Raw genomic sequence first — 22,925 nt, 5'->3', positions numbered from 1 at the left:
AGCCACAATGCCACTTCTGGCTTTTTTCTTTTTGCTTATGTGATGCTGAGGAATTGAACCTAGGGCCTCAGGCATGCCAGGCAAGCACTCTACCCCTGAGCCAACTTCCCAGCCTGATGAAGATTCTCTTAAATTTAATTTTTTTCTAAAATATATCAGAAGCCTGTAAGTATTCCTCAATACATCATGTATTCCCACAACTTATGTAATCCCTTCCTTTGATAAAAAGTCCTTCCTCTAATTAATATTAGCTAACTCCAATAGTATAGTATAAATAATTACTCAGGTTGAGGAGAGAAAGTTGTTCTATAAGTGAAATAAATACTTAGTTTTATCAAATTTTATCATTTTTAACCTCTGAAAAACTCTAGAGGTCCTAACTAAAAGCAGCTTTCATTTACACACACAAGAAAAGAGGTTAATTAATCTATTATACACTAAGAACAATGAACCTCTGAGAGAAAAACCCATGGCATTTTTAATTATGGCTGTTATTATTATTTTAAGAACTTTTGTATCCCTTTTTATCCAAAGAAAAAAAATAGATACTATTCTTAAACAGACCAAGTTTCATTACCAAGAAAGCTAAAAGAAAACCTAAATAATGTGAGAAAATAACTATATATTATAGATTTTAACCTCAGAGAATATATGAAGAACTCCTCAATCAAGTAACACAAAAGGAAATTCACTTTAAAATAGTTGTGGAACTTCAACAAACATTTCTTCAAAGCAGAGAGATAAAGAACCACTAAGCAACCCCAAAGTTGCTAGGAAAATGCCATCAAAATCACAGGAAGATACTGCTTCATGCCTTCTACAATGACTGTGACTTAAAAAGAATACAGAAAATGGTCTGGGAATGTGGCTTGGTTGTAGAGTGCTTGCCTAGCATGCATGAAGCCCTGGGTTCAATTCCTCAGTACCACATAAATTGAGAGAGCTGGAACTGATGGTGTTGCTCAAGTGGTAGAGAAAAAGAAGCTCAGGAAGAGTGCCCAGACCCTGAGTTCAAGCCCCAGGACTAGGAAAAAAAGAGGAGGAGTTGAACTCTTTTGGCACAGCTAAGGTAATGAGAATGTAGAATGTTACAACCACATAGAAAACAAGTTGGTGAATCTTCAAAGAGTCTAACATAGAATTACAATATGACTCAACAATTCTATTTGTAAAGATACAAACAAACAATGGACAATAGAACTTACATGGATGCCAGTGTTCATTGTAGCCTTATTTATAAATACTGGAGAGAAACCTTCCGAATGTTCATTTATAGATGAATGAATAAACAAAATATGGCATCTCATAGTGTGGAAATTAATGTGCCACAAGAAATAAATGACACTCTGTCCATGCTGTAACATGGACTGCACCAACCTTGAAAAACATTATAAAACTAAGTATTTCAAACCAGACACAAAAGCATAGCTCATGTATGATTGTACTTATAAGAAATATCTAGAATAGACAACAGAAACTGATAGCAGATTAGAGATTGTCCACAGTTAGAGGGAGGAAGAGATGAGTGACAATTTATTGATTAATGATGATACAGTTTCTGTCGGGTCTTTGTCCGTCCCACGAAAGACGGACGGGGTCTGAGGAAAGGTAAGTGCGGCGCTCGCCCGTTCCCCAGCCTCCCTCAGCCCGGGAGACAATCAGACACAGGAGGGAGCCAAATCCAGCAGGTAGAAAACTCATTTATTAACAGAGAGCAGCCCTTTTTAAAGACAAAAAGGCAAAGGAGAAAGAGGAACCAATCACTGTCAAGGTCATACCCTATCATGCACCTAAGCCTTCACGGACTGGTTAGGAACTGATCAGAAGGTCAATTGGGCTCTGCCCACTCTACTCCCTCCCAGCGCCATCTTTGCTGCCCATGTGCTCTACAGTTTCTGTTTGAAGCAATAAAAAATTTAAATACTGGTGATGGTTGCACAACACTATGAATATGAGCAATGTAACTTAAACACTTATATATTGGAAATTTGGTTATTTATAATTCACCACAGTTTAAAATGTCAAAACATGAAAATTAGTATTAAAGATGTGTTTCATGGGCTGATAAAAACCAAAATGACAGCTCAACATGAGTGGCTCATGCTTGTAATCCTAGCTACTCAGGAGGCTGTGACCTGAGGATTACAGTTTGCAGCTAATCCAGTCAGGACTTTTATCTCCAATTATATACAAAATAAACTAGAATTGTGGCTGTGACTCACATGGTAGAGAGCCAGCCTTGTGTGAAAAGGGCTAAGGGACTTGAGCTCAAGCCCCAGTACTAGCACAAAAGAACAACAAAAAAAAAAAACCCAAATGATAATGGTTGTTCTCAGCACTCAAGAAACCTACTATTTTTTGTTCTTTCTCAATGTTTCCCTAATGTTAGGATATGAAAACCACATCCAGGAACTTTTAAAAATTCATCTTTCCTCAGCGTTTCCATAAATGCATGGCAAATCCCAGAATTGCTATACTGATTTCTATTACAGGCTTGTGACATCATGATTTCAAAACCACACACAAGGGGCTAGGGATGCAGCTCAGTGGTAGTGTTCTTGCGAAGTGTGCACAAGACCCTGTGCTCCATCCCCACGACTTCCTTCTATGAAAAAACTCCAAATCACAACACACATACTCATAAACAAAAGTATTGTTTTAACTGATCATTTCCTATAAGAATGGCTTCTATTATTTCTTTGACTAATGTTTAGCAAATCTGTGGCTCCTAAGAGAGACACAATTTACACTAACAGAGTTAACTGAAGTGATAATTTATGTGGAAGGTAGAAATTTCTCATAAACTCTAACGGAGAGCATTATATTTCAAGTGGTACTAGGGAATTTCTTTTATCTTGCAGAAACCAGTAACATTTAGAAGCACATCAAAGACCTTTTAAAAGAAAATATGGGAAAGAATAACACGACCATTTAGGAATGCCTCAATTTCTTTTTGAGACAACAAAATAATAATAATAATCAGAATGAATATTTTCTGGATTTTGAAGATTCTGTGTATTAGCACAATGAAAATATGAAGTTTTTATAAAATTTAAAACTCTTCATTCTAACAGATCACATACAGTTGGATTTAAAAGTTTCTCTTTCTTATTTGGTAAAAGAAAATGTTACATTTTGTCTGGCTTGCCCCACAGGATCAAAAAAAAGCAAGAAAATCCAAGTATTCCAGCTGGTTGCTGGTGGCTCATACATGTTATCTTAGCTGAGGATGAGATCTGAGGCTTGCAGTTGAAAGGCCAGGAAGAAAACTTCCTGAGAAATTTATCTCCAATTAACTACCAAAGAAAGCCAGAAATAGGGCTGTGGCTTAAGTGGTAAAGTACTAGCCTTGAGCAGAAATGTTCAAGTACAGGACCCTAGTCCTGAGTTCATGCCCCAGGATTAGCAAAAACCAAACAAAACCAAACAAAAAATACCACCCAAGAGAAAACCCCCAAATATCCCCTTTATTCCAATCTTGCTTTCTCAGATATTAGTGAGCACATGCCTGATAAATCCTGCCCCATATTGGTGAGCACTGTCCCCCCAGGAAAACTTGATCATTCTCCATCATGTAAACTCTGAAGTGGATGAGAAAGAGAAGTGTTTGAGACTTAAGCACTAATATTTCGTTTAGTATCTTTTTTCCAGTAGCAGGAAAAATTGATGAAAGTCTGTTATTGCAATATCTCAAAGCTGGGATTCAGCCGAGCTGCATTCCTGAGTTCATAGAAGAATTTACGTTAGGAAGTGGCACTGTAGCTCAAGTGGTAGAGCGCTCGCCTTGAGCTGAAGAGCTAAGGGACAACGCCCAGGCCCAGAGTTCAAGCCCCACGACCGACAAAAAAAAAAAAAAAAAAAGAATTTACGTTATGCTCCTCAGTTCAACAAGAAGAGGTCCATGTTTTTATTTTCCATGCTACTTCAACACTTCAACCCTTGACATTCAGATAGAACACACACACACATATGCCTTAAAGGGCTTCTCTTCCACATTTTGCAAAAGATAACGTTGAGCATGTAGGTTTAGGTATCCATTTCTGTTGTTGCCAGGGGCCAGCCTCGGATCATAATCCTCTACATACTCATCCTTCATAGCTCAAATTATAATGTGTACCATTATCCCTGCTTGTTGGTTGATCTGGAAACACATTTTACCCAAGCTGGCTTCAAAATGCAATCTTCAATACTACTTTCCAAAGTGGTTGAGCAAGTTTATACTCCGACCAACAATACAGTAAGGTTCCCTTCTGTCCACATCCCATTCAGCATCTGTTGTTAATAGAGTTCTTAATTATAGCCAATCTAACTGGGGTGAGGTGGAATCTCAATGTTGTTTTGATTTGTATTTCTTTTATGGCTAGGGAGGTTGAGAATTTATTTCTTCATTGGCCATCCTTCTTTCCTCTTCAGAGAAATTTCTCTTTCATTCTTTAGCCCACTTATTTATTGGGCAGTTGTTTCTTTGAGGATTTGTTGTTGGGGGATTTAATTGAGTTCCAGGTATATTGTAGATATGAGACACTTGTCCGTTGTATGGCTAGTGAAGATCTTCTCCCAATCAGTGGACTTCCTATTGATCTTGCCAGCTATGACCTTTGTCTTGCAGAAATTCTGCAATTTCATGCACTCCCAATTGTCCAACCTTTCCTTGATTTGCTGTGTTTCTGGATCTCTTTTACAAAAATTTCTGCCTGTGCCAAGGAGACCTAGGGTTTCTCCTATTTTATCTTGTAATGTTTTCAGGGTGTCTGCTTTGACACCCAGGTCTTTGATCCATTTGGAGTTGAGTCTAGTACAGGGTGATATATAAGGATCTAGCTTTAGTTTTCTACAAGTGATTAACGAATTTTGCCAGCACCATTTACTGAAGAGGCTGTCTTTCTTCCATTCTATTTTTTTTTAGCTCCCTTATCGAAGATTAGATGGCTATAGGTCTGTGGGTTCATTTCTGGGTTCTCAATTCTATCCCATTAGTCCTGAAGTCTGTTCTTGTGCCAGTACCAAGCTGGTATCATTACTATGGCTTTGTAGTAAAGTTTGAAATTTGGTATTGATATTCCTCCAGCACTATTTTTTCTGTTAAGGATTGTGTTTGCTATTCGGGGTATTTTATTATTCCATATCAGCTACTTTGAAAAGTAGTATGGAGGTTCCTCAGAAGACTCCATATAGAGCTCCCCTATGACCCAGCAATACCACTTTTGGGCGTTTACCCAAATGATCACAAACAAGGCCACACTAAAGCTACCAGCACGACTACGTTTATTGCAGCATTATTTACCATAGATAAGATATGGAACCAACCCAAATGCCCCTTCATAGATGAATGGATCAAGAAAATGTGGTATATATACACAATGAAATTCTCTGCTTCCATCAGAAAGAAAGGCATTGCCCCATTTGTTAGGAAATGGAAAGATTGGTACAAATTATATTAAGTGAAGTAAGTCAGGCCCAAAGAAACATAGGTCCCATGGTTTCCCTTATTTGCAATAACTAGTATATGTCTGAGACAAGCAGAAACGGTCAGATAAGTTGATGTTAGGCAAAATGAACCCTAAGATAAGGACTCATGTTTTTTTTCTTTCTTGTGATTTTTTCTTTTTTTGAGGGGGGGGGTCCGGTTGTGGGGCCTGAACTCTGGGCCTTGGTACTGTCCCTCAGCTCTTCAGCTCAAGGTTAGCGCTCTATCACTTGAACCACAGCACCATTTCTGGCTTTTTTCTTTTTGTTTATGTGGTGCTGGGGAATTGAAACTAGGGCCTCATGCATGCAAGCAAGTGATCTACCACTGAGCCACTTTCCTGCCCCTTTCTTGTGATTATTTCTAACATATTTATAAGATGATTTCTTTCTTGCTTTGTATGTCCCTCCCCCACAGTATAACCACTGTTTTCACTGTAGTTGATGTTGGTATAATTTGTGGAGGGGAAGGGAATAAACAAATTGTTTAAATAAGGATACAGGTGGATCCATTGCAACAATGAGATGTACAAGACGTTATGTCAAAAAACGAACTTTACAACTTTGGTGGGGGGGCGCATATGGGGGAAGGGATGGGAACAAAGAAGGAGGCAACAATGCTTGATAAGAAATGTACATTACCTTGCTCATGTAATTGTAACCTCTCTATATGGTACTTTCACAATTAAAAAATGCAATCTTCCCTATCTCCACCTGCAGAATAGCTAGGATTATATATATGCCACCGTGTTCAATGTAAAATTAACTCATTTTTTTGTTTGACTGAGGTTTGAACTCAGGGTGGCATTCTACCACTTTGTCCATACACCAGCTCTTATCAAGTTTTTTATCTTTAGTTTATGGATCACTTAATTCACTCCAAGTATCAATTTCATTTTAATTTTAAGAATTATAGTTTATTTTTGTTTTCCTTAAAATATTTGTGCAAAGGAAGGAATGTTCTGTTTGAAAAATAAAGATAGTTACCCTTTAAAATATTTACTCTGTATTGAAACTCTTAGAAGGCAAGGTATGGCTCAAGTGGCAGAGCACCATTCTTTTTTTTTTTAATATTATTTTATTTTATTTGAGAAGATACTGTACAGAGGGGCTACAATTACATGGGCAGGATAATGCATACATTTCTTACCAAGCATTGCAGCCTCCTCCTTTGTTTACCCTTCATCTCCCTTCCCAGCCTCCCCCCTCCCCCCACCCAATTATACCCCCTCCCCTCCCACCGACATTGTAAAGCTGGTTTTGACATGACATTTTGTACTTCTCATTGTTGCAACAGGTCTTGAGTAAAAACCAAGCAAGCATGTGAACAAGCCCAATTTTACCGCACACACACACACACACACACACACACACACACACACACACTACAACACTTGGCATGAAATTTTAAGCTTTACAGGTATTAATAATTTTACTTCTCACAAAAATGATTGTGTTAACTAATACCTATAGTTAACACATGAAAAGTCACTAGAATTATATATACTATTTTATTTTCCAGACAAGGAAACTGAGTCATGGGAAAGATCAGAGGATATTTTAGAAGAGGAAGCCAGGAATTCTGTTTTAGAACCCACAGGACTTAACACACCATTGACACTATAATACTGCTTGATTTAGTGTATTAAAAATCCCCTCTGTACATTATTTTTACCACACCTCTGATGGACTTCCTGCTCATTGTGTTGATTAAAATTTGACCACTTTCATTAATTCACTAAACATTTTCCCAGAGCTGCCCAGGCTTCTGAAAACACTAAGCTAAGAGATAATTTTGAGGGTCAAGTAAAATCTGCAGAGATAGGTTTGTATGAAGCTAATGAAGTTTAAGCTTAACCTCTTGGGAGCCCTTCAAGATCCTGGAAGAGGAACAAGCTGTGGTCACCCAGTCAAAAATTTTGATACATTTTGGATAGAACTAGTATATCTTTCTAACCCAATATCTCCTGTGTCGTTTGGCATGGTTTCTTCCCTTTTTAATTATTTTTAGATAGTTGTAGGAGTTTCAACTAAATGTGTCCCTTTACATGTACAGTGCATTTTGATCAGTTAATGCTTCCATCATTCTCCCCTCCACATATCCATTTCCTTGCCTATTTTCTAATATGTCTGAGTTCCATTTCCACATGTGCAAATTGAATATTATGACTATATTTGCCCACCATTCATCCCTCTATTTTTCTACTCACTTCTCCTTATTTCCCATCCCTCTCACTCATATTTGAGCTCCTTAGTATTCTTTTTGTTAAACTGTTGTTCAAAGTTGTACTAATTTATATTTCCACCAATTAAGGTTCCTTCTCCCCTCCTACTCCATTCTTGTCAGCATTTGTTGCTGTTTGTATTCTTGATGATGGCCATTATGTCTAGAATGAGATGGAATCTTGATTCTGTTTTGATTTGCATTTCTTTTTTGGCTAGAGGTCTTCTACAGGTTGTATTTTTAGGTTAATAACCATGTCCTTTGCTGTGCAGAAGCTTTTTAGCTTGATACAATCCTATTTGCCAAGTCTCTTTTCTATTTTCTAAGTTCCTGGAGTTATATTTAGGGAGTTTCTGCCTACGTCAATACATTCTAATGTTTACTCTTTCCTGTAGTAAAGTTTTAAATCTTATATTGAGGTTTTTGATCCACTCTGAATTGATTTTAATTTAAGGTGTGAGAGAGGTCATATATATGGACATTTGGTTTTCCCAGCACCATTTGTTGAAGAGGCTGTCTTTTTCCACCATACATTTTATCAGATAGCTGTGGGTTCTTGTATTCATTTCTTCGCCTTCTAGTCTGTTCCACTTCAGGTCTGTCATACTTTCTAGAGTGGCTAGGACTATTTTGAGATTAACTAAGGAGAATGTGAGTTGGAATTCATTTAGTTTGACTTTACAGAAGTCTCTGATAATCACATATTGAATAATTTATTTACTGATAGTGATTGTACTGTAGCAATAATTTTTATGGCACATTTTTAATAGAAACATTGAGCAAAGCTGTTTAATTGTTTAATCATTTGTTAATGAAGAGGAATTCATCACATAGATTGAGAGAATATTTTGGTTCTCTTGCTGATTGATATATATACACTTAAAATTGATGAAAGCAACATAATTGTTAGACACACAGGTTAATGAGTGTCTAAGTAAGTTGAAAATGATTTAAGGTTAGTCTCTGGACAGGAAAAAAATAAAAGGATCTGAGAATATAGAACTCACCTAGAAAAAACTTCAGAGAAAGGATTTCACAAACAAGACAATTCAAAACTGAAAATATGGAAGAATGAAAATATAGTCAATTATATTGTATGAAAGTATGAATTATTTTTTATAAAATATATTAATAAACAATTATCATTTTACAAAAGATTTATAGTATAACCTAAAATAGTAAAATACCTTTTCATTTCAAAGAATGAAAAAAAAGATACCAAAGGAATATGGGATAACTGCAAAAGACGTTACATATGGATGATGGGAATATCATAAGGAGTAAAGGAAAAGAAATAGAAAAAGTATTTGAAATAATAATGACAGAACTTTCCCCAAATTAATGTCAGGTATGAGCTACACTTTCAGGAGAAACTCTGGTAACAGCAAGTTACCAGAATGAATTCTGCAAACAACAATAAAGGCCCCTAAAAGAAGAAAAAAATCCTCACACAAACAGGTATATGTGGCATGCTGTAATAGTTCATGGTTATAAATTAAAAATAGCCAAAAGGTCTAAGCATCTTGCAGAACTGTAGTACAGGTGATGACAAGTCCCTGGACACTTTCCTGATGTCTATGACAATCAGAGGGAAACCTTCCTTGACCCCATGAGAGCAGAACTTTCTAGAGGATTACGAGGTTCCTATGACAATGAGTCTGAAATACCTTATTTTCCCTGGGGACAAAGTCATTACACTACTTATAAGCTATATGAATCTTAAAATGAAGCTTACTCCTGCAAAATCTGCTTAAAGTGCATTTATGAAAGAAAGAACTGATAGCTCAATATAAGAATAAGAAAATGGGAAGCATTCCTAAACTCTGAAAATGGAATTCTCAAAGTTAGTCAGCTGACTACTGACCATATACATGCCCTGGACCTGCTTCTATTTTCTACATTGTAACACTGCTAGTGGTTCATACCTGTAATTATAGCTACTCAAGAGGCTGAGATCCTAGGATGGCAGGTCAAAGAAGTCAGACTGGGCAGAAAAATACCAGAAAATCTTATCTCCAATTAACCAGCAAATAGCCAGAGGTATGACTCAAATGGTAGCATGCTAGCCTCAAATCTCAAATAAATAGAGAGAGAATCCAAGGCCCCGAGTTCAAGTCTCAATTCCGGCACACAGAAAAACAAACTAAAAGAATACTGTTATGGGGGGAGGGGAGCATCAAAAATATAAAAAAATAAAAAAGAATACTGCTAAAGGAAAGTTTTTGAGTATTAGAAGGGGCTCAAGATTTATAACTTTATATTATATACGCATATAATACATACAGCTATAATTTAAAATATATAATCAATTTATACATGTAAGAGAGTCCAATCATGATATAGATTATATAATATGTTTTTCCTTTTTTTACTTTTTTATGTGAAAATACTGTACAGAGAGATTATAATATATTTTTCTATGGACGAACAAAGACAAGAATTTCATTTTTAGAAGCCAAACAAGTAAGAATATGAAGTGAAATACTTAAACTCTACTAAAAACAAAAATCACTAACGTGGAATTCTGAACCCATGAAATTATCCTTCATCAGTCAGATAAATATAATTGACATCTACATTAGAAGGGATTGTTTTCAAGTTCACACATGAAAAAAAAAAAAAAGGTCACACATGAGCTTTCATCGAGACAGAGAAAATTCCAGGTAAGAAGATAAATGAAAACAATAGAAATAATATAATACCTGCTCTTGGACCAAATAGAATTAAACTTGAAATCCATAATATAAATTAATAATAGAAAGATACTTAAAGATTAAACACTGCTAGGTGTCCAGGGTACATATCTGTTGTCTTAGCTATGTGAAAGGCTGAGACTAGGCAGATTGATGTTCCAGGCCAGCCAGGGTGGAAAACAAAAGTCTTCAAAACTTCATTTAATGGAATGAAGATGGTATACACCAGTCATCTCAGCAATGATGAAAATCCATATGGGAAGGAGGTGAGACACATCTCAGAAGTATATAACCAATGCTAAAAAGACTGGAGATATGGATCAGCAGTATGACACCTGACTAGCAAATGTGAGGGCCTGAGTCAAACTCCAGTGTCACCTAAACAAAGAAACGAACAAATATATCTCAAACTGTGAAATGCATCAGAAGCAGTGCTTTGAAAGAAACTTCTAGCACTGAATGCATACAGTAGGAGGTAGACCTCAAGTTATTAAACCAAGTTTCTATTTTAGTTAACTAGAAAAATTCCTGAGTTCAATCTCTAATACCACTACCACCACCCAGAAAAAATAAATGAAACTTGTAGAAAATCCATACATCGAAACCTGCAATGATAAATTCAAAAGTAATTCTTTGAAAAGATCAAGAAAATCAGTAAGATACTACTTAAGATGAGGATAAGATAAATTAACAATATGAGAAATAAAAGAGATATCAGATAATTTCAATGATGTTAAAGTATAATAAAGATAACAAAGGAATATTGTGAACAAACCTATGCCACAAATTTGATAATCTAAATGTAATAGACCAATTTCTTCCAAAATATCTGTCAAAACTTACACAAGAAGAAATCAAGCAGGATAAGTCTGAATCAATTGAAAAAAATTGAATAGCTAGGATTACAGGTGTGAGAACCAGAACCTGTCCATCTTAATGTATTTTTAATGACTTCAAGTCTATCAAGTTATCACAAAGACTGTGAAATCTTATTACTTATTTATCCCTTTTTATACTAGGTGCTATTCTAGGTGTTTTTCCATGTATTATTAACCTGTGTGATAGTTACATTATGCTTTGAGGTTGGTGTAACTACAAATTTTCCAGAAAGAAATTGATGCAAAATAAATTGTTCAATTCTATGAGGCGGTTTAAATGGCACACCGGGGGCTCAAACCAGAATTTGGTGTTTGTGCCTTAGTGCAGTGTACTCCTCTCTGTGCCACTTCTGTGAGATAGGATGCATTTATAATTCCCTACCTGGATTTCTATTTCACTTTGAATTCTATAGCATTTGCTATGGGTTCCATAGCTTTGTTTTTATTTCCTCTGTTGTAATTTTAGGTCTTAGAAAGGGCAGTGATTATTTTTTTACTCTGTCCTATTGTTTCAGACTTTTAGACTATATATGGACCCAGCATTATAAAGCAATTTTCCACTGGTCTAGATAATTTAGCACACACTGCAAACTCTGAAAGCTTCAATTGGGAGATATGTCCAATTACTTTCCAATCTATTTTTATGTAATAATCAATTTTGAAAGGATAAACCATATTCTGTTTGTAGGATTTGCATTTTGCTTAAAATAAAGTCCAATTTCTGAGATTCTCTAATAAGCATTGTAGATTATCCAAAACCTTAGCAAGTCAAATACTTGTCTCACTTCTTCGTCTACCAAGAAGAAACCTGGAGTTCCCCAATCTTAATATTTTGTGCCATTTTGAGCATAATATTGTAACAGATCCGAAGGCCCTTTGACTGAGGGGCACTATCATTTGGGCTCAGAGATTAACCAAAAGCAGTATAAAAGCTTGGCATCTCAGCTTCCACTTTATATCCACCTACCAGACCAATGACTTACTGTATCCAGGTTCCAGCTGAGAAATCCTGAGATGATGAACTGCCTGGCTCTCTATGAGTACTGCCTTCCAACTCTCACCACATGAACACGTGTGTGACTGGGACTTTAAAATTATGCATTTGTTATTGGATGCTGGTGTCTCACACCTGTAATCCTAGCTACTCAGCAGGCTGAGATCTGAAGATCCTGATTCAAAGCCAGCCAAGGCAGGAAAGTCAGTGATATGTATTTCCAATTAGGTAGCCCTGAAAAGCCCAAAGTGGAGCTGTGGCACAAGTGGTACAGTGCTAGCTTGACTATAAAAGCTAAAGGAGTGCATCCAGGCCCTGAGTTCAAGACCTAAGAGTAGAACAAAAAACCAAACTACAAAAACAAAAAATATGCATTTCTCTCCTGCCACTGCCTTTTCCTCCTATATAAAGCTAAAGAAAATGTGTACTCAACTTGGGAGGGGGAAGGAAGTAGCTGGGGAGGTGGGGAGGGAAGGTATGGTAGAGGAAAAACAAAGGAGGAGGAAATAATGTTCAATAGGAAATGTATTCATTACCTTACTCATGTAACTGTCCCTCTGTATTCTATTTTTATAATAAAAAACATAAAAAAGAAGAAAATATATGCTTAGTCTGGACCTATGGAACCAGGAGTATATTCCTGGACCCTGTAACAATGGGTTTCATCTATCAAAGTTAATGGACGTATCTTTGATGCTTATATTCATAAGCCAACTATTTGGCATTTTGAATTTATGACAACATTTTTTGCTAGCTTTCAGACTTGAACTCAGAGCCTTGCACTCTTGCTTGGATTCTTCTCTCAAGTCTGGTGATCTCCCACTTGAACCACAGCTCCACTTCTGACTTCTTGTGGGTTAATTGGAGATAAGAGTCTCTTGGATTTGCCTACCTAGGCTCACTTTGAACTGTGATCCTCAGATCGCAGCTTCCTGAGCAGCTTAGAATACAGGCCTGAGCCGCTGGCACCCTCCTATAACAAATATTTTTAACTTTTCAAAACCTCTGTGATCACCTGCCCTTGGAACAGGTAGCAGTACTCTGTTCTATACCAATTTTCCTCCACAGCAGCTAAGCAATCGTCCCAGAGAAATCTTCCCTTACCTCCTACTACCCTGTCCCTAGACACTTCTCTAACCCCAATTTCTGTCTCTCTGCTCACAGTCTTCATTTTCTCCACACTACTTACTGTCTTCTAAAATAACAAGTTGAACTATAAGAAATTCTGATTCATTTAGGGTAGAAGCTCTTGTTTGGTTTCTATGTTTACTTCCACATGGTCCAACATTAAAACAAGACATTTTATCTGCTTCATCAGTCACCTATCCCTACTTCCCTAAATCCAGTACCTGGCAGATATAATAAGATATAAACCATCTTTTCAATCTCAATCATTTCCTTCAATACTGAGTTAAGATAAAAAAAAATCAGGATGATAATTGACAGCACTTCCACAGAGAAGGCCTTTGGGTGTGATTTCTCTACATGTCTAATGATACACCTTTCAATACACACACACATCAACCCTGATCCCACCACACGTTGTGAGCATGCCACAGCCATTGCTCTGTCATGGGATTGTAATATAAATTCCATTTAATAGTGTCATTACATAATGGAGTTTTTTGTGTTTCCCTGTGAGCATGATACTTGTTAACTTTGTAGCAAATTTAACAAGCATCTCAGTGACAACCAAACCTCTACATCTTTTTCCTGTGAAAGGTGCAATGGGGAATGATACCAGGCAGGCCTGTATCCTTATATTGATTCAGTTAATCAATTTTATGATGGAATCATTATTTTGAACTTATTCTGCTAAACTGTAGTTAGTTTGCCAGATATGCATTTTTTGAAAATGGAAGAGCTTTGTGGTGCTAGGTCCTCTCCAGGAGCAAACCCACACAAAGGGATAGATTTTTCTATATCTCTTGCTCAACAATCTATTTTGTAAATATTTCTAATTGTGGATTGTTTTTTGCAACTCCTAACTCTTGAACTCAAGTCCTGTGCAATGTCCCTGAGCTTCTATTACTCAAGGATAACACTCTACCACTTGAGCCACAGCAACACTTCTGGCCTTCAATGAGGAATTGAACCCAGAACTTCATGCAAGCACTCTACCACTAAGCCACATTCCAAGACTATGGGTTTTGTGTGTGTGTGTGTGTGTGTGTGTGTGTGTGTGTGTGTGTGTGTGTGTGTGTGTGTGTGTGTGGGTGTGGGTGTGTGTGTGGGTGTGTGTGTATTGGTTCTGGGCTTGAACTCAGGGCCTGAACACTATCCCTGAACTTTTGTACTCAAGGCTACTGCTCTATCACTTGATAGCTCCACTCCAGGGTTTTGGTGATTAATTGGAAATAACAATCACACCAACTTTCTTGTTCAGGCTGGCTTCAAACCATGATCCTCAGATCTCATCCTCCTGAGTAGCTAGAATTACAGGCGTTGGAAATCTAATTCTGTTTGTTTTATTTTTGCTTGCAAATAAACCTATGCACATTGAATTTCAAACTTTACACTGGAATATTGTTTATATGTTTGATGAATAGTGATATTTCTATTGCAATGTTCATCAGAAAAGTATGAATAATTTCTGAAATTGGGTCATTATTTCTGTAGTCAATAACATTGTGATAACAAGTCCAGTCTCTGGCAAATGATTTAAAAATTTATTCTCTGAGATCAATTCATCTTTTTAAATTTGTACCTATCTTCAGTGATCTTAAGGATCACTTAAGGAATAATAATAGGAAGTACTAGTTTGGGGACTATAATAACTGCTCTTGCATTTTACATTAATGAAATGTATGTGAGAAAAATTAAGTTTTTAATTACCTTTTCTCTGAAATTTCCAAACTACCAACAAATTATTTGATAACCTGAAGTTAGTGGTGACTCTGGGGAGGAAGGACCTTGATTTGCAGCATTTGCCAAATTTTGTGCTGTAAGTAGTCCCATAATGGGCTATTTTAAGCTAATCAAAAGTTAAGCCCTTTTATATTTCTAAGTACTTTGTCACGGATTTTTGTAAAGTCAAAGATGCATTCGCCTTCCAGCTGACTATTATACTATGAAACTCCTCTTCAAAAACATTGGCCAAGATAGAAAAATAACAGTTACTCTGTCATTTCAGAACTAAAATATGTGGCTTAGATGGTAAGACTTCCTTCAGTGCAGTTTACTCTATGGTTAACAGGTGGCTTATTGGCTTCAACTGTTGATAATCCAGCACTGATCCTAGATTCAGAATCAAAGTAAAACTTCACAGTTACAGCCAGAGTTTATTCAGTACTTGCTTTTAAATTAGAAAATAAGCTTAAATAGTTAAAACACAAATAGGGCACAGATTTACTTTAATCTGTCAAAAAGATAAATAAATATTTAATGGTTTAAATTGTGACCTTCAAAAATAGGTACAAAGTCTGACCCTTCTATTACCTTTGCGTACCTGGGAGTATGATCTCATTTAAACATAGGCTCTTTGCAAATGTAGTCAATAAAGGATCTTAGTGAGACAACATGTGAATTTAGAGTAGACCCTAAACCCAATGACAAGGTAATTTCAGGGATTGGATTTGTTTGGGTTGTTGTGCAGTACGGCACAGATCATAATTTACCCAAAAGACTCAGCTACTCAATCCCAAGCTGCTTGTTCCCATGGAAATATGACCTGCCAGATCTTCTGGGTGTTGTTCTTTTGTTTCGTTTGGTTTTGTTTTCCTGAGGAGAAGCCAGAAGCAAGATTTTCATTTGATAGCACTGTAGTTTTAAATGTCTCAAGCAAGGGAAAAGGAAGAAAAGAGAAAAAAATGATTGGTTCTTTTCAGGTTTTGAACAAATGTATGACCTTTGCTTTATAAAGTAACGTCTAGATCTAAAAGAGTTATGCTAATTTGTTGCTTGGTAATTGTCATTGTTTCTCAGTGCCTTCAATTAACAATGCTTCCAAATAAAATAGGCTTAAAATTTGTCATCCTTTATCATCCTAGTTAGAGTGGCCGATGTGTATACAGGAATATCTTAAATTTACAGGCAACTGGTTTTCTAGAACCATTTTGAAGTAAAGAATTTCAAATGATGAAAGTGTGGTATTACAAAACAATAATTTATTTTGAAGGTTCATCTTTTTCATATACTGCAAGGTAAGCTATTGGGCTGTTGGGTGCTCATAATAAAATGATTGTATAAAGAATTTTAATCTCCCATTTTAGGTTTTAAGCCTACAACTTTTAGAACTAGTTATGTCTTTAAAAAGTCAACTATCCAAGTGAAAAAGGAAATCCATTTTCTCAATTTTCAATCTAATTTGAAGAACATATTTTTAGCTATGGGAACAATAGTTAGCTCTGCCTGATGACATGTTGTCTTTAAATTTTATGAAAAGAAAGAATTAGAAACAATTTCGAGGCTATATATTGCAGAACATAGAGGAGGAGGTTATATTGTAATTTGATTCTTTATTATTATATGCTGTGAGGTTACAAAAGATGGTGACAATTTACATTATTCAGAGGTACAGCTCATGAAGCACTGCCATGGTAGCTGGAAGTCTGACTACAGAATTGGTCCAGACAAGACCCGCCTGCCAAGAAAGCAAACTAAAATGACGTGATATGATAAAAACAAATGAGTGAAAAAGTGGCTACAGCCATTTCCTATCAAATAAAATGATGAAAGAAAGACAGATGGGCCTCGTGGAGCAAGATGGTCGGGTTAACAGTGAGGATAAAATATTTAACTAAAGGCAGCCACTATTGTTGCAAATATATTTAATAAGTTGAAATAAACAAGTGTATATAGCCATAAAGACGAACTGTAGTTCATTGTAGTTCTCTGAAGAGGAATATGGGATATATGGAAAACAAATTATCATAGGAATAGGAATGGGCAACAAAGATTTGCATAAATGAAATAGAAATAAAAGCTGTTTTCTGGAAAACTAATTGTTTTTTATAGGTGGATGATTCATAGATGATCTGTGTGTGTGTGTGTGTGTGTGTGTGTGTGTGTGTGTGTGTGTGTGTGTGTGTGTGTGTGTGTGTACGCGCGCGCGCGCTGTTGTCACTGGGCACTGGGACTTGAACTCAAGGCCAGGGTACTATCCCATAGGCTTATTGCTCAAGGCTGGTGCTCTAGAAGTTCCAAATATAACTTCTCCTAGTTAGCTGGAGATAAAGTCTTCTCTGTCCTGGCTGTCTTCAAATTGTGATCCTCAGATCTCAGCCTCTTGAATAGTTACAATTACAAGCATGAGACATGAGTCAGTGGCTACCTGATAAGTCTATGCATGTTTTTTTGTTTTGTATGTTTTTAAATATTCTCTTTTAAGAAAAACCATGAAACATATGAAAATAAAACTTAGTTGAATTAAAAATTTAGCCAGACTTTGTGAAATATTAAATGCCTTAAGATGTGTATTGCCTGGGATTTCACTTCTAAAATAAATAATTTAAGCCTTTTTATTTGAGAGATGAGAAATAATTTTCTTCTCAAATGCACATTTCCAAAAGATTTTGGAATGTTGTCTCTAGTGATTTTGACTTTTTTAGGAGATGAATAATGATGAAATTATATTTTATTCAGGGTTCAGAAATCTAGCAAACATTTTTGGTTTGCATAAATAAACAAATGGTTAACATTCTATTTTAAAATAAAACAAAATATTCTCTTTTGGTAAAGTTTCCCATAGAAACCTAAGAAAAATAAAATAAATAAATGAGAACATCACTGATGCTTTGCTCCGAATGATTTACAGTATCCAAAAGTTTTCACTTGCTTTGTGCTAATATTGTCCATGACCATTACATGGGTTTTCAGGAAAAGCTATTATCCATTATGTATACCATTCATAATTGACTCATAGCTCTTACCAACATGCTGTTGAAATTCTTTTCACTTACTATTTTGGGAATAAAGAAAAACTCAAGGGATTTTTATGCAAAATTGGTAGTATTTCCCCCATTTCAGAGTCCAGGAAGGCAATGTAAACTTTTATGACTCTCCTGAGTCTCAAATTATTCTGCTTTAAATATTCCCTGTATGAGAAATAAAAAGAAGCAATCTATATGTGTGAACTATTTTTAATGTCAGTTTAAACAGATGTTTATCCAAAGAAGTCATACAAATCATCATCATTAGTCTTTGAGAGTATGTTCGCCATCATTATCAGGGAAGGCAAGTAAAATTATCTTAAGATATTATTGCTGTTAAGATGGCTATTATAAAAAAAGATAAGAAAACAGATAAGAGGAGTAAAACAACTATTGTCAATCAGATAGAGAATTCAGAACCTAGATCTCAGAACCTTTGTGCTCTCTTGAGGGTAATTTAAAATAGTGCAATAACTATGGAAACCAGTATAAAGATGCCTCATAAAACTAAAAATAAAACTTCTATATGATTAGTAATTCTACATTTGGATATATATCTAATAGATTAAAATCAGGATCCCATCAAAGACCTTGGAGTCAAAGCAGACACTCTGAAAACATTACAGGATGGAGTAGAAATAAACCCTAGGTCTCCGTTGCACAGGCCGAAATTTTTTTAATAGAGATCCAGAAACACAACAAATCAAAGAAAGGTTGGACAAATGGGACTGCATGAAATTGCAGAGCTTCTCATGGCAAAGGACATAGCTAGCAAGATCAATAGAATACCGATGTATTGGGAGAAATCTTCACTAGCCATACATCGGTCAAGGGTCTCATATCTAAAACATACCTTGAACTCAAAAAAATTAAATCCCCCAACAACAAATCTTCAAAGAAACAAGTGGGCTAAAGACTTAAAGAGAAACTTCTCTGAAGAGGAAAGAAGGATGGCCAATAGACACAAGAAGAAATGCTTAACATCCCTAGCCATAAAGAAATGCAGGAGCTGGGAAGGTTGCTCAGTGGTAGAGTGCTTGCCTTGCATGTATGAGGCCCAGAGTTCGATTCCTCAGCACCACATAAGCAAAAAGAAAAAAAAAGCCGGAGGTGGTGCTGTGGCTCAAGTGGTAGAACGCAAGCCTTGAGCTGAAGAGCTGAGGGACAGCGCCCAGGCTCAGAGTTCAGGCCCCACGACCAGACCCCCCCCAAAAAAAGAAATGCAAATCAAAACAACATTGAGATACCACCACACTACAGTTAGAATGGCTAAAATCAAGAAGTGTAATAATAACAGATGCTGGAGGGGATGTAGACAGAAGGGAACCTTAAGTCATTGTTGGTGGGAGTGTAAACTTGTTCAACCACTTTGGAAAGCAGTATGGAGATTCCTCAAAAGACTCCACAGAGAACTCCCCTATGACCCAGCAATCCCACTTTTGGGCATTTACCCAAATGTTTATGAACAACACCACACTAAAGCTACCAGCACGACTATGTTTATTGCAGCATTATTTACTATAGCTAAGATATGGAACCAACCCAGATGCCCCTCAGTAGATGAATGGTTCAAGAAAATGTGGTATATATACACAATGGAATTCTCTGCCTCCATCAGAAAGAATGGCATTGCCCCATTTGTTAGGAAATGGAAAGATTGGAACAAATTATATTAAGAGAAGTAATGCCGGCCCAAAGAAACATAGGTCCCATGGTTTCCCTTATTTGCAATATCTAGTATATGTCTGAGTCAAGCAGAAAAGGTCAGATAAGGTGATGTTAGGGAAATGAACACTAAGATATGTATTCAAATGTTTTTTTTCTTTCATGCGATTTTTCTAACACATTTATAAGATTATTTCTTTGTTGCTATGTATGTCCCTCCACTACAGTATAACCCTGCTTTCACTGTACTTGATGTAGGTATAATTTGTGTAGGGGAAGGGGAAAACAAATTGTTTAAATAGGGATACAGGTGGACCCATTGCAACAATGAGATGTACAAATCGTTATGTCTAAAACGAACTTTACAAACTTGGTGCGGGGGGGGGGGAGTGGGAGGAGGATTGGGTGAGAGGGAAGGGGTAGGATGTGAAGGGATGGGAAGGGGAAACAAAAGAGGAGGCTACAAGAGGCTACAATGCTTGATAAGAAATGTACTCATGGGCTGAGAAGGTGGCTCAGTGGTAGAGCGCTTACCTTCCAAGCATGAGGCCCTGGGTTCGATTCCTCAGCACCACATAAGCAAAAAGAAAAAAAATGGAAGTGGTGCTCTGGTTCAAGTGGTAGAGTTCTAGCCTTGAGCTTGACTGGACACCCCCCCAAAAGAAAAGAAAAGAAATGTACTCATTATCTTTCCCATGTAATTGTAACCCTCTGTAAAGTATTTTCACAATAAAAATAAATAAATAAATAAATACATAAATAAATAAAATAAAATCAGGATCCCAAATAGACATCAATATTTCATATTTTTTGCAAAATTATTCACAATAGCCAATATAATGAACCAAACCAAGCATTCCCCAATAGATGAATGCAGAAAGTACAGTATGTACAGACAAAGGGATATAAATGAGCCTTAAAAAATTCTGCTACAGAAAAGGTCAAAAGCTATGCCCATGTGGCCATAGAAGATGACCCTAAGTGAAATTAACCCCAAGATGGGGACAAAAGTGTTTTTTTCTTTCTCACTGTTGTTTTTAAATTACTAGGTGATTTTTTTGTATGTTCTTCCCATCATGGTATAACCCCTGTTGAAACTCTATTTGATTTCAGTGCTCTGCATCTTCTAATGTGGGGAGTGGAAGGGAAATAACAAAGTGCTGAAACAAGAATACAGTTTGACCCATTGTAACAATGAGATGTACAAAACACTTTGTTGAAAATGAACTTTACAACTCTGTACAACTTCGGTGTCGGGGAGAGGGAGGAGTTCGGGAGATGGGGAAGGAAGGAATAGTAGGGGAAAAACAAAGAATAAGTAACAATGCTCCATAGGAAATGTATTCATTACCTTATTCATGTAACCATAGCCCTTCTGTAGAGTATCTTTACAATAAAAAAATAAGTTCTGCCAAGTTCCCCAAAAGGTGTGAACTGGAGGACTTTATGTTAAGTGAAATAAGCCAGTCACAGAAGAATGCCTATGAGATTTGGCTTCTTTGAGGTATCTATAATGATCAAACCTACAGAGACAGGGAACATAGTGGTGGTTTCCAACAACTGAGGGGAAGGGGAAAGTGGAAAGTTGCTTGATGAGAATAATGATTGGGATTTTTTTTCTTGTGACTATCCTGGGACTTTAACTCAAGGCCTGGATGCTATTTTGCTCAAGTTTAATGCTCTACCATTTGAGCCACATCTCCAATTCCAAATTTCTTAGTACTTAATTAGAGATGAGTTCTATGGGCTTTCTTGCCAGGGCTCACTTCGTACGAAGATCTTTAGATCTCAGCCTCCTGAGTAGCAAATATTACAGGCATGAGCCACTGGTGCCCAGTAAGAAAAAAACTTTATGTTGGATAAGTATGTTCTGGAGATTGGTTTACAATATGGTGCTTGTAGTTAACAATTCAATATTGCATATGCCAAAATTTAAGATGTTTAGATTTCATAGCAAGAGTTTTTGCTACAAAAGAAAAACAAGGGAATATGAAGAAATTTTGGGTTGGATATGTCTATTACCAGGAGGGAAAAAGGAGCAAATTATTCTGTAATCTGTTTATATTATCTCCAAAGGATCATGACCTAAAAGCCCAAAAGCTTTGTCTGCATTTAGCAGGTGACAGTGGTAATCATTTCTACTAGACATTGAATCAGTAATGTTGAGTAGAAATCTAGAGTGGGAAAGTGAATGTTTATGGCTTTTGAAGTTCTCAGTTCCTGGAAATTTCCATACTGATTACAAGCAAGTGAGGAGAAATAGGTGAAATTAATCCACACAAATATACTCTAAAACATATAGTGGTCCTGCAAATTACACACTCTCAAACATATTTCTCATCAATTTCTGAAAACCACTCACAAAATTCTCAAGTAGAGAGAAAACTTTTGAAAGAATTTTATATTTAAAATGCTAATTGGAGTCATATACTGCTTTTTTGATTGGGAATTTAGTTTGTCAGGTAGCATTATATTTCTTCTAGAGTTAATGAGGTTTATAAAAAGATGAGGCAAAGTAAGAATGTTCCTAAACATTGCAAAGATACATTCATTTCCCTGTCCTGAATAAGAATCAATTTTCAATATCCAAGATACCTTCTTTTATGACCTTTATAGAATTATAAATATCAGAACATGCCCTTTTTAATTGTCCAAATTTCTGACAGGAAAATATCTAAATTATTTACCGTCAGCTTTCTTACTTTTGTACTCTTAGCTCTAAGCCCAGTGCTTGACATGTAAGTGTCTAATAATTGTTAGATGAGAGGGAAGGTATTCTTAGACGAATTCAGTCCTTTTGATCAAAGATATAGCCTCTGTCAATATTGTTACCTTGTCACCATAAGGTATTCATTAACAACTTTTGTCAATGTAGGAGAAAATCTTGTCAAAGTAACGATGTTTTATAACAAAGGCAAGGCTTGCCATGAAAAATTTTAACTTGGGAAATGAAATCAGTATTAATCAGTGAAAAACATTATATTTTCATCTCTGTCACTATAGTAGCAACTGGATTTCTGCTTGTTTTGATCTCTATCCTTTATCTTCTATCTTTTATCTTCGATCCTTTATCTCTGCTCTTTCAAAACTAGGATTGAGAAGGAGTTCATGTCTAAGGAGGGGGATAGAAGAGTA

The 22,925-nt window shown here is 36.3% G+C and overlaps 1 pseudogene; it reads right to left on the bottom strand.

Annotated features, from left to right (window-relative positions):
- LOC138824111 (leucine-rich repeat-containing protein 14B-like) overlaps positions 1-22,925 on the bottom strand; it is a 57,975-nt pseudogene that overhangs the window by 8,063 nt on the left and 26,987 nt on the right.

The sequence above is a fragment of the Dipodomys merriami genome, unplaced genomic scaffold, assembly GCF_024711535.1.
Source record: "Dipodomys merriami isolate MVZ:Mamm:240054 unplaced genomic scaffold, mDipMer1.0.p SCAF_1257, whole genome shotgun sequence".
Classification (NCBI taxonomy): Eukaryota; Metazoa; Chordata; class Mammalia; order Rodentia; family Heteromyidae; genus Dipodomys; species Dipodomys merriami.
This window is presented reverse-complemented; position numbering and strand designations above follow the sequence as displayed.